The sequence below is a fragment of the Lycium ferocissimum genome, chromosome 6, assembly GCF_029784015.1.
Source record: "Lycium ferocissimum isolate CSIRO_LF1 chromosome 6, AGI_CSIRO_Lferr_CH_V1, whole genome shotgun sequence".
Taxonomy (NCBI): Eukaryota; Viridiplantae; Streptophyta; class Magnoliopsida; order Solanales; family Solanaceae; genus Lycium; species Lycium ferocissimum.
In genome coordinates, this window is record NC_081347.1 from 19,838,438 (window position 1) to 19,848,112 (window position 9,675).

General features: G+C 36.2%; 1 long non-coding RNA gene across 1 annotated transcript; it reads left to right on the forward strand.

The window, feature by feature from the left end:
- Positions 1–4,246: 4,246 nt before the first annotated feature.
- Positions 4,247–7,288, forward strand: LOC132060714 (uncharacterized). The gene is made up of 3 exons (XR_009415986.1): positions 4,247–4,467; positions 5,749–5,807; positions 6,900–7,288. It is a non-coding gene; the product is annotated as an uncharacterized LOC132060714 (long non-coding RNA).
- The last annotated feature ends 2,387 nt before the right edge of the window (positions 7,289–9,675 follow it).

The window sequence follows — 9,675 nt, forward strand, 5'->3', positions numbered from 1 at the left end:
GTAGCTCCGGTGGTGGGGGCAACGGGTGGAACGGTGGCCGGCAAGCAAGCCCGGAATCGGTGGTCTTCGCGGCGGTGGCCTTGGCCATGGATGCGGTGGGATTCCACCGTGCCCGTTTCCCGCCGGTCCATGGGCCAGCCTCATTTCCGACAAGGCCACACCAGCAATATTCTTGGACCTCGAATGGAAGCCTACTCGGCTACTTGTCCGACCCCAACCGATATAGGCGGCGACGCACACCCTCGGCGGTACATGGACACGGGTGACTATCATATGACATCCGGGCAAGGTAATCTCACGTCTTATTTTAATTTGAGCAATAACCGTGGTATAACTGTTGGTAATGGTCAGTCTATTCCAATTCGTGGTTATGGTCATACACAATTAAAGTCTCCGCATCCTCCCTTAGCCCTTAAAAATGTTCTCCATGCCCCTCACCTTATCAAAAATTTAGTGTCAGTTAGAAAGTTTACAACTGATAACTATGTTTCCATTGAATTTGATCCGTTTGGGTTTTCTGTGAAGGATTTTCAGACGGGAATGCGTCTAATGAGATGTGACAGTCGGGGCGCGCTCTATCCCATCACCACGCCGAATGTCTTGTCTCATTCTACTTTTGCTGCTTTTAGCTCCTTCCTTATGGCATGAACGGTTGGGTCACCGGCGCTAATATTTTGAGTTTTCTTAGGAAGAATAAAATTATTATTGTCATAAACGGAGATTCTAGTATGTGTCATTCATGTCCCCTTGGGAAACATATTAAATTGCCTTTTCGATCTTCAAATTCTACTACTTTTATGCCATTTGATATCGTTCATACCGATCTTTGGACATCTTTGTTTTGAGTTCTTTGGTCATAGATATTATATCTTGTTGTTGGATGATTTTTCTAATTTTTTATGGACTTTTCCGTTATCTAATAAATCCGATGCTTATTCCACCATCTTAAATTTTAGAACTTTCATCCGAACTCAATTTGAACGGAAAACAAGAACATACAATGTGATAATGGTAGGGAATTTGATAATAACGGGATTTTTGTAAAAAGCATGGGCTTTCTTTCCGTTTGTCTTGCCTCATACTTCTCCTCAAAATGGAAAAGCCGAAAGAAAAATTCGGACGATTAACAATGTTGTTCGCACTTTACTTGCATGCTTCGTTACCTCCCTCATTTTGGCATCATGCTTTGCAAATGGCAACTTACCTTCTCAATATTCTTCCTCATAAATTGTTGAACTATCAATCCCCTTCGGATTCTCATTTATCAAAAGGACCGACCTATTTATCTTCGGGTTTTTTGGGTGTTTATGTTATCCTCTATTTCCTTCAACTACCATAAACAAACTCCAAGCCCGCTCAACTCCTTGTGTTTTTTGGGATACCCGTCTAATCAGGGGGATATAAATGCTATGACTTGTCTTCTCGGAAAATCATCATAAGCCGTCATGTGATTTTTGATGAAACACAATTCCCGTTTGCAAAGTTGCATACTCCCCAAAATAACACATATAGTTTCTTCGATGATGATCTACCCCCCTCGGTCATCCATTATCTTTCTAATGCTCACAAATCACACATCGAGCCCACTTCCCCCACGGACAAGCCAAGTGTCGCCACCCTCTAGCGTCCGTACACCTCCACCCCTCCCGTTTCACCCGCCGGGGCCGTCCGCCCCAACCCGTTTGCCTCTACCAAATTTAACCCATCTCCTCCCACTCTTCCCATACCAACTCGCAAATTCCCTCTCTCCTGCTTGTGCCGCAGCCAAAATGGGATCTTTAAGCCCAAAAAGAACTTCAATCTTCTTTCCACGGTCTCTAAATCTCGCCCCGTAACCCGATGTCGGCCCTTCGTGACCCGAATTGAAACTATGGATGCCGAATATGATGCTCTTATTAAAAACAAGACGTGGGAGTTGGTGCCCCGTCCATCTGATGTTAATGTAATTCGGTCTATGTGGATTTTTGCTCATAAAGAAAACTCTGATGGTTCTTTTGAGAGGCATAAAGCCCGTCTTGTAGGTGATGGCAAAAAAGGTTGGAGTGGATTGTGGTGACATGGAGCTACTTTAACGGCTTTATCTAAAGCTTGGCCAATTCATCAACTTGATGTCAAGAATGCTTTCTTACATGGTGACCTTAAGGAGGCTTGTCTGAAATCAGCCTATGGGGTTTCGGGATCTAAAAACCCAATCATGTGTGTTTATTGAAGAAGTCTCTTTATGGGCTTAAGGCTCACGGGCTTAACAAAAATTTGCCGATTATGTTCATACTGGGTTTTCTTCACATCCGATCATTCTATTTGTCTATCGGAAGGGTACATCTATGGCTTACGTTATATGTGGACGACATTATTACGATGAGCTTCGTAAGTCTATCATTACTCTTCTTAGCTCCGAATTCGCTATGAAGGACTTGGGTGAGCTTAGCTATTTTTTGGGATATGCGGGTGGTTTATTTTTGTCACAAAAGAAATATGCCATAGCAATTATTGATCGTGCCGGCATGTCTTCAAATCCGGTTGATACTAAACCGAAGTACATCAATTTAGCAATTAATATAATCTCACTTTCACGCGACCTCGACATTACATTTTTTGTGCTTGTTCATGCACGACCCTGAACACATAATTTTGCGCTATATTATTGACCATGGATTCGACTCTTGTTTCTTATAATTGGGGTGGATGTCCGGATACCGTGCGGTCTACGATTTATTGTGTTTTCTTGGGGATAACTTGACACCTAAACGACAGCAACCATATCCGTTTTGTACCGAGAAGTTGCTTGATGGTTTCCGAATCTTGTTGGTTGCGGAATCTACTTTTGGAACTTGTCCTATCCAAACGGCTACCTTGGTTTATTGTGATAATGTTAGTGCAATATCTCGACATCAACGCACTAAACACATTGAGATGGATATTCATTTTGTTCCAAAATTCGAGTGCTACGTCCCATCCCGTTATCGGATTGCGGATATATTTACCAAGGGTCTCCCTTTGGTATTATTTGAGGATTTTTTCGGGACGATCTAAGCGTTCGACGATGCGCGGGGGGAGTGTTAGAATATATGTCAATATCTTTGATTAGTGTAGATCTTATTTATGGACATTGTATATTTAGCTCCGAATGGCAAGTAAGTAGGTCCTAGTTTAGAGCCTTACCTTATGTAGCATTTTGTATATATCATTGGGGAAATTGGTGTGAAGGGCAAGGAAATAACTTCTTTCACTCGAAAGCATGTCAACGGTCCCCTCGAGGTCAAAAAAAATGAGCTAACCAACTCGGAAGTACTAAAAAGACTATAACGACCATACGGGTCGTTGCACAATCAATTTATTTAAATCCAATGAAAGGTAATTAAGAGGTCACTAACTATGGATAATCCTTCAAAGATGATAAATACATGTCAGAGTACATCAATTTAATTAATTAAACGTGAACTTTTTTTTTTCTTTCATCTTAACTTAATTATGATTTTTAATTATATTTCGGCGTACATTACTTGATTAATCCACACCAAATTTGGAATAATTGCTATGTCAATTTGTAGGAAATCTTCTAGTTAAACCAACCAAATATTATTTCCTTATAGTTAGAAGATTAGTAAAATAACATGCCTTTGAACTTTGCGAATGATCCAGATTTGCCCTATATGCCATTTTCGTATGGTGGTATGGTGTTCTACGTGAATTCACATTCTAAAGACATCATAATACTAAAGTCGTATAATTAGGTTCTTGTTTTATTTTGTTTATCATATCGAAGATAATGTTCTTTTTTTTGCTCTTTTTCAGGCTTCTTCTCATTTTTCTTTGGCACCTACTGTAGAGATCGGTACTCTCTCCATTACTAGTCTGCTAGTAAAAATATTATTTCCATTTATTTGTCCATTTTAACCAATCAATAGAATTGATAGATTACTTTTTATCAAACATTTGGAAAATCTTATGAAATTATGGTGGTAAATATTAAATTTTCTCAACATACAATCCATGATGTTCTTGAATTAAAAAAGTGTGCGTAGTAGAACTTTTATTAATTAATTTAAATAAAATTTTATTTATTTGAATATATCAATTACTTTTACATATTAGCTACAAATCTATAATTATTTATTTTAAAGAATAATAAGTATCTTGAATATCTAGTAATAGATAAAATGTAGTAATTTTATATAGACACATATTTTTCAAACATTAATATTGGGAAATGGAAATTATGCTACTCTATCGTTTTTTAATTGTTAAATTATTATTGTTATTTAACAGTACAAAAAAAAATTTGGCGTGAAAATTTTCAAATTCCCTCCCCCTAATACCACCATCTTTCTCAAACCATTAGGTATACCTCCAAAATCCATCTTTCCCACCATTAGGTTTTTCTCAATGACCGAATATATTCAGTAGGTTTCAGAACTGACTGCTAATAATCTTTGCTGAGAGCCCTAGAGTATAGTGCTTAACCAAGTAAGTTCACAAATTCGATCCCTAATTGGTTCTTGCTTGTGTATTTTTCATGCTTCTCTTTATAATAATTGTGAGTCTCTCTTTTTGTTATACTAGGTGGATAATCTTAGATCCTGGGTATGCCTATTTGTATGTCTTTTGAATTGTGGTTTAGATCGCTCTAAATTGCTTATTTTTAAACTTTTGGGGTAATTAGAATGGAATTTTGTGATTCAATAAATAAGTGTTGAATTTGATATCGAATTTGTTTGATAGAAAGCAAACAACTTGTGAAATAGAACTTCACTTTGTATATATTGGACCGCTTGGGTAGAAGTGAACCATTTTAAGGATAGATTTCTAACCTTCTCTTTTGCAAAGGTTACTGGATTTTATAATTGTGGTGAGGCATATTGGATTACATGAACACTTTACATGTTTGAAGAGCTGAATCATAAATACTGTTTGTTAGATGCCAAAACTCAATTTTGGTACTACAAACATCAATAAACATTACTTTTGCATACAGAAAGCAAGTACTTTGACAAGTGTAACTCACTATTTGTTATAGTTGGAGGAGAGTTAGTCTCTTTCTATGTTTTGGCAGGTTTCAAATTTCTTGAGATTTCGAATGTTAAATCAAGGTGCACTGTTTTCTACTAGTAAGTTCTTCTTCAGTGCTAGGTCCAAATACTCAGATAGTCTCATGGTTAGAAATATTAGGGATTGAAGGACTTTTTTTTTTCTTGGTTAATGATGGTGTTAATGCTTTATTTTTTAGTTGTAAGCTTATTCAGATTAAACCTGATTGTCTTAACCGATGACAAGATGTCTTCACTGTATGTAATAGAATCTAACAGGTTTTTTGAGGTAATCAAGGGACTTCTCATTGAATAATTTCTTGTTCAAATGACATCCAGAGGAGACCTTTGTGCATTAACATACATAGGCGTGGAGACCATCTCTTGCACAATGTGTGATGCCTACTTGGCTCCATCAATTTTGTCTACAGAAGTGTCAACATGTTATGTAGTAAGGTTTATGGCGTTAAAAAGAGTGTTTTGCATTTAGGCAGCTTAGTGGACAAGCCGTTTTCACTTTGATATACTTTTAGAGTGTGTAGTTGATTGAGAAGTGTTGTTTGGGGAATGCATAATAGTTGTACGTGGACGGTCTTTACTTCATCCACTAAGATGTCTAAAAAAGAAAGGGAGTAACACATGACTATGGCTGATGATTTGGCTGCTTTAATTGAAACCTCAGGGCCAACATAGTGATCTGAAGCTTATTGGAGGAGGTAAGGGCCAACATAGTGATCTGAAGCTTATTGGAGGAGGTACATTTGGTGACATCTGTATAGGGTAAGTACCACAATATTCACTCTCTAAATTCAATAACTCTTTTCCACTCCTATTTGTTTCAATTTCCTTTACATAGTTCATGAATTTTTCTTGATTAGATCTGTTCAGACATCTGATAAGGTGTGATTTAGGAAGCTGCTTATGAGAGTAAAGGCAAAACTTAACTTCTTAACAAGAAATGATGTGCTATCTTGCATTTGTTGTGAATTTGAAAATAAGCTGCACCATGACACATTTCTTTGGTTGGTGTAAATGGATTTAGTTTTTGATATTTCTTTACCATTGCTTTACTTTTTTAGACTCTTTAACCTTTTATCTAACAGCAGAAAATAGATATTCATATAATTTAAGATAAGATAAGATAAGCACAGGATTAGTATAAGGATTTTTTTAATCAAAGGTTATCCATCTCATTGAAATTGGATATTTCACTTTATTTCATAATTCGTAATCAATTAGTATAAGGATTAATCTAAGGAATTGTTAAATTTGATGATAAAAAGGAATAAATATTAAACCAATATATAATTTTGTGTTGGTTTTTCTGATATTACTAACGATTTATTCTCCAATTAAATTGTTTGATCTTCTCATACATTGAGTAACTAATACATAATAATATCTACACTTCTTCATATTCTATAAGATGTTTTTGTGTAAGTTTAGTATTTTGTTATATTTTATATTGAGATTTGAGATCATTATTTTTTGGTTAATTATCTTTATTACCAAGGAGTTAGAAGAAGAAAAAAAATGAGATTTGAATAAATCTAAAATTGCCTGCAAATACAAAGTAAAAGATAAATCCACCTCACTGATGAAAATAGCTGCTACTAATATTCACATATTAGTATTTGATCTATGTGAAAAAAGAATTTCATTTTTATCATATCATTACTAATGAAAATCCAAATGAAAATGAAATAGAGAAAGACATTAAAACTGGAATAAGCACAACAACAAAATACAGACCTTCCAAGGTTATCTCTTCGTGACTTTTAAAATGAGTATTTGTTGTAGTCCTCTTCTTTGCTATGTTTCTTTGGTCACAACTGAAACATAATGTACAAATGGAATAAATTTTAATGGCAGTATCTTCCACTGGATTTTGCAAAGTCAAATGGATTGATGAATAGAAATTGTGAGATGATTCTGAAAGACGAAGCATAGAGATGGTGGTCAGTGTGGCTTGGGAGATATTCATATCATTTTGAAATTATAAGTGGATGGACAAAATATAGAAGCAAATGGACTCCAAATAGGAGATGCTTACAAGTTTGAACTCATCAAGAATGGGGAAATTCCTATAGCACACTTCCACTGCAATTACTCAGCAAAGAGAGAGAAATAGTGAAGCAACTTGACTTTTCATTTTTTTAATTTGGTTGATCCAATATATGGTGTACAACCTCAAAAACAATGTATGATTCTGGTAAGTTGGTTCGATTTATTGGGTGCTGATAAATAGTAGTAATATATGATGTTTTATTCTACAAATCTACATTTAATGTATAAGTAGAAAAGAAAAAAACCTGAAAATGAAAAATGTAACTACCTACGGACTCTATAGGACAACTAAGATAAGTTATGGAATTTTTCACAGAGGAGTTTATATCAAGGACTTCAAGATGGCCAGTTCCAAAAATGAAATGGCTTCTACTAGCAAATATAAAAAGAGTCTAAAGTTTCAACATGGTGCAGCAAATTTAAAGTTTCAACAAATGCAGCTCTGATACCATTTTGTTGGGAAGAAACAAGCAATAACCAAATTGCACGACAAGGTAACAGCGGAAGAAATACCCAACTTACCACACTATTTGAACCAAGAGAAGATAATAAACACTAGCACAAATGAAAATTCAAACAGCAACTATACCAGCAACAAAATAGCAAAGCAAGCAAAAGTAAATCAATTGCAAAAGACACCAAATTTACGTGGTAAAACCTCTTCAAGGTGAAGAGAAAACATCCACGGGACTTCCGGCCCACAAAAGCTCCACTGTAATCAACAAGAGTTACAACAATGTTTTCCAAATAGCTAGAACATCAACGACAAACACGGAGCAACAATACATAAAATATAGCACCAAAACTAGTGAAGAAAGGAGAGAAATCACACCTAAAAATGAGCTACTGTTCGTACTTGAAAACTGGATCTACAGACCACAAAATCCAATCTGCCCCATTGAAATCGAAGAACTAGACATTGAGAATCCCCAGTTCAATTTTAAGAACGATCCAACGGTTAACGAATCGGGAAACACTGTTTGAAGCAAACTGCTGTAGCAGAATATTTCTAGATGAAAATCTGCAGTTCTCTCTCACTTTTTAAATTTGCAGTTCTCTCTCACTTTTTCTCTCTATATGGCTGCTATGAATTTACTCTTGTGTTATGAAAATAAGACCTAAGTTGATCCTATACATAGAGGATTTTAGGGCAAAAATGGCCTGGTCCAAATTGTATTGGGTTTTATTAATCTAATTCCACATAAGAAGGGAAAACCCAAAACACTCAGGTTTCTTAAACGCAAACACAGGTAAATGCAATTTCTTGACAAATACAAGATCTTTCATCTTGCTTTTCCAAATATGGTAATTACTGTCATTTAAACAAACCATCTTACTCATATTTGCCTCCATCTTTCAAATAGGCAATCAGCACAACCAAATATATCCACAAGCTCTGATACCACTTTGAGTAAAGCAGTCTTCAAGGATTCAATCTTTTCTTTTTTCTCTGACGGAGTTATCCCAAATTGATCTCACCTTCTGTGGAGAAGACATAAGAAATTACAACGACCCATTTGGTCGTTATTGCATTTTTGACCCTTTCGCCCCTTTCCGAGCTTGGTTAGCTCATTTTTGACCCGAGGGGACCATTGGCATGCTTCTCAAGGTGTCCAGATTTGATTCGGGCGACTTTTTGTGAAATTTGGGCTTTAAGCGAAAAACAGTTGACTCAAAGTTGACTTTTGGATAAACAGACCTTTTTCAAAAATCTGTCAATTTCGAGAGGTCCGGATGGCCGTTTAAAACTTGCGTGTATATCTGGATCGATTCCCAATGCACTTGGATGCATTTTGGGACTTGGATTGGGAAATTAGAAATGAGGTATCGGGGGTTTACTCAGTCAACGAGGCCTCCGTTGGAAATTTTGAGGCCACGAGTGCATTCGTAGCGCGTTTTTATGTGGGTCTGGGCATGTAGTTTGTGAGCAGATGGCCTCGGGAGTTGGTCTGGATTTCGGTTGGAACTTGGAAAAATATTTGGGATCGAGCCTGTTATTTTCATTTAAGTGTGTATTAAAAGCCCTTAGTCCCTCATTTGTTTCCATTCCGAAAACTGAGCTCTTGGGAGAAATTCTAGAGGATTCTTGGAGAATATTCTTAGAGGTAAGTCCTTCTAATCCCTTTGCTATTTCATTATTCCTAATCATCCTAGAGTCCTTTCCATCTTGGTAGTTCATTAAATAATGAAAGATTAAAAGTGGGTTAATGGATACTCTACTTAGGCTTTTAAATGATGAAATTGATTGGGTTTATGCTAGATTATGATGTATCTAAGGTTGTTTATCATGTATCTTCCATTATTAGTGTTGAATTCTTGAATCTAAGAGTTAAGGGTTTATACCTAAAATTGGGGGTTTTACTTGAAATTCGGAATTAGGTGAATCCTTGAGTTACTTAGCAATTAGTTGTTGGATTTTGATCACCTAGTGCTTAATTTGATATTCTACTCCCGTTTTGACCTTGTGGGTCCCGTTTCCCCAAATTCTAAGGTTGGTTTTGACCTAATTTGAATGATAGCAATATAGATATCGTTCTTCATGAGTTGTAATCTAGATTTCGAATATGCCTAGACTTCTTTG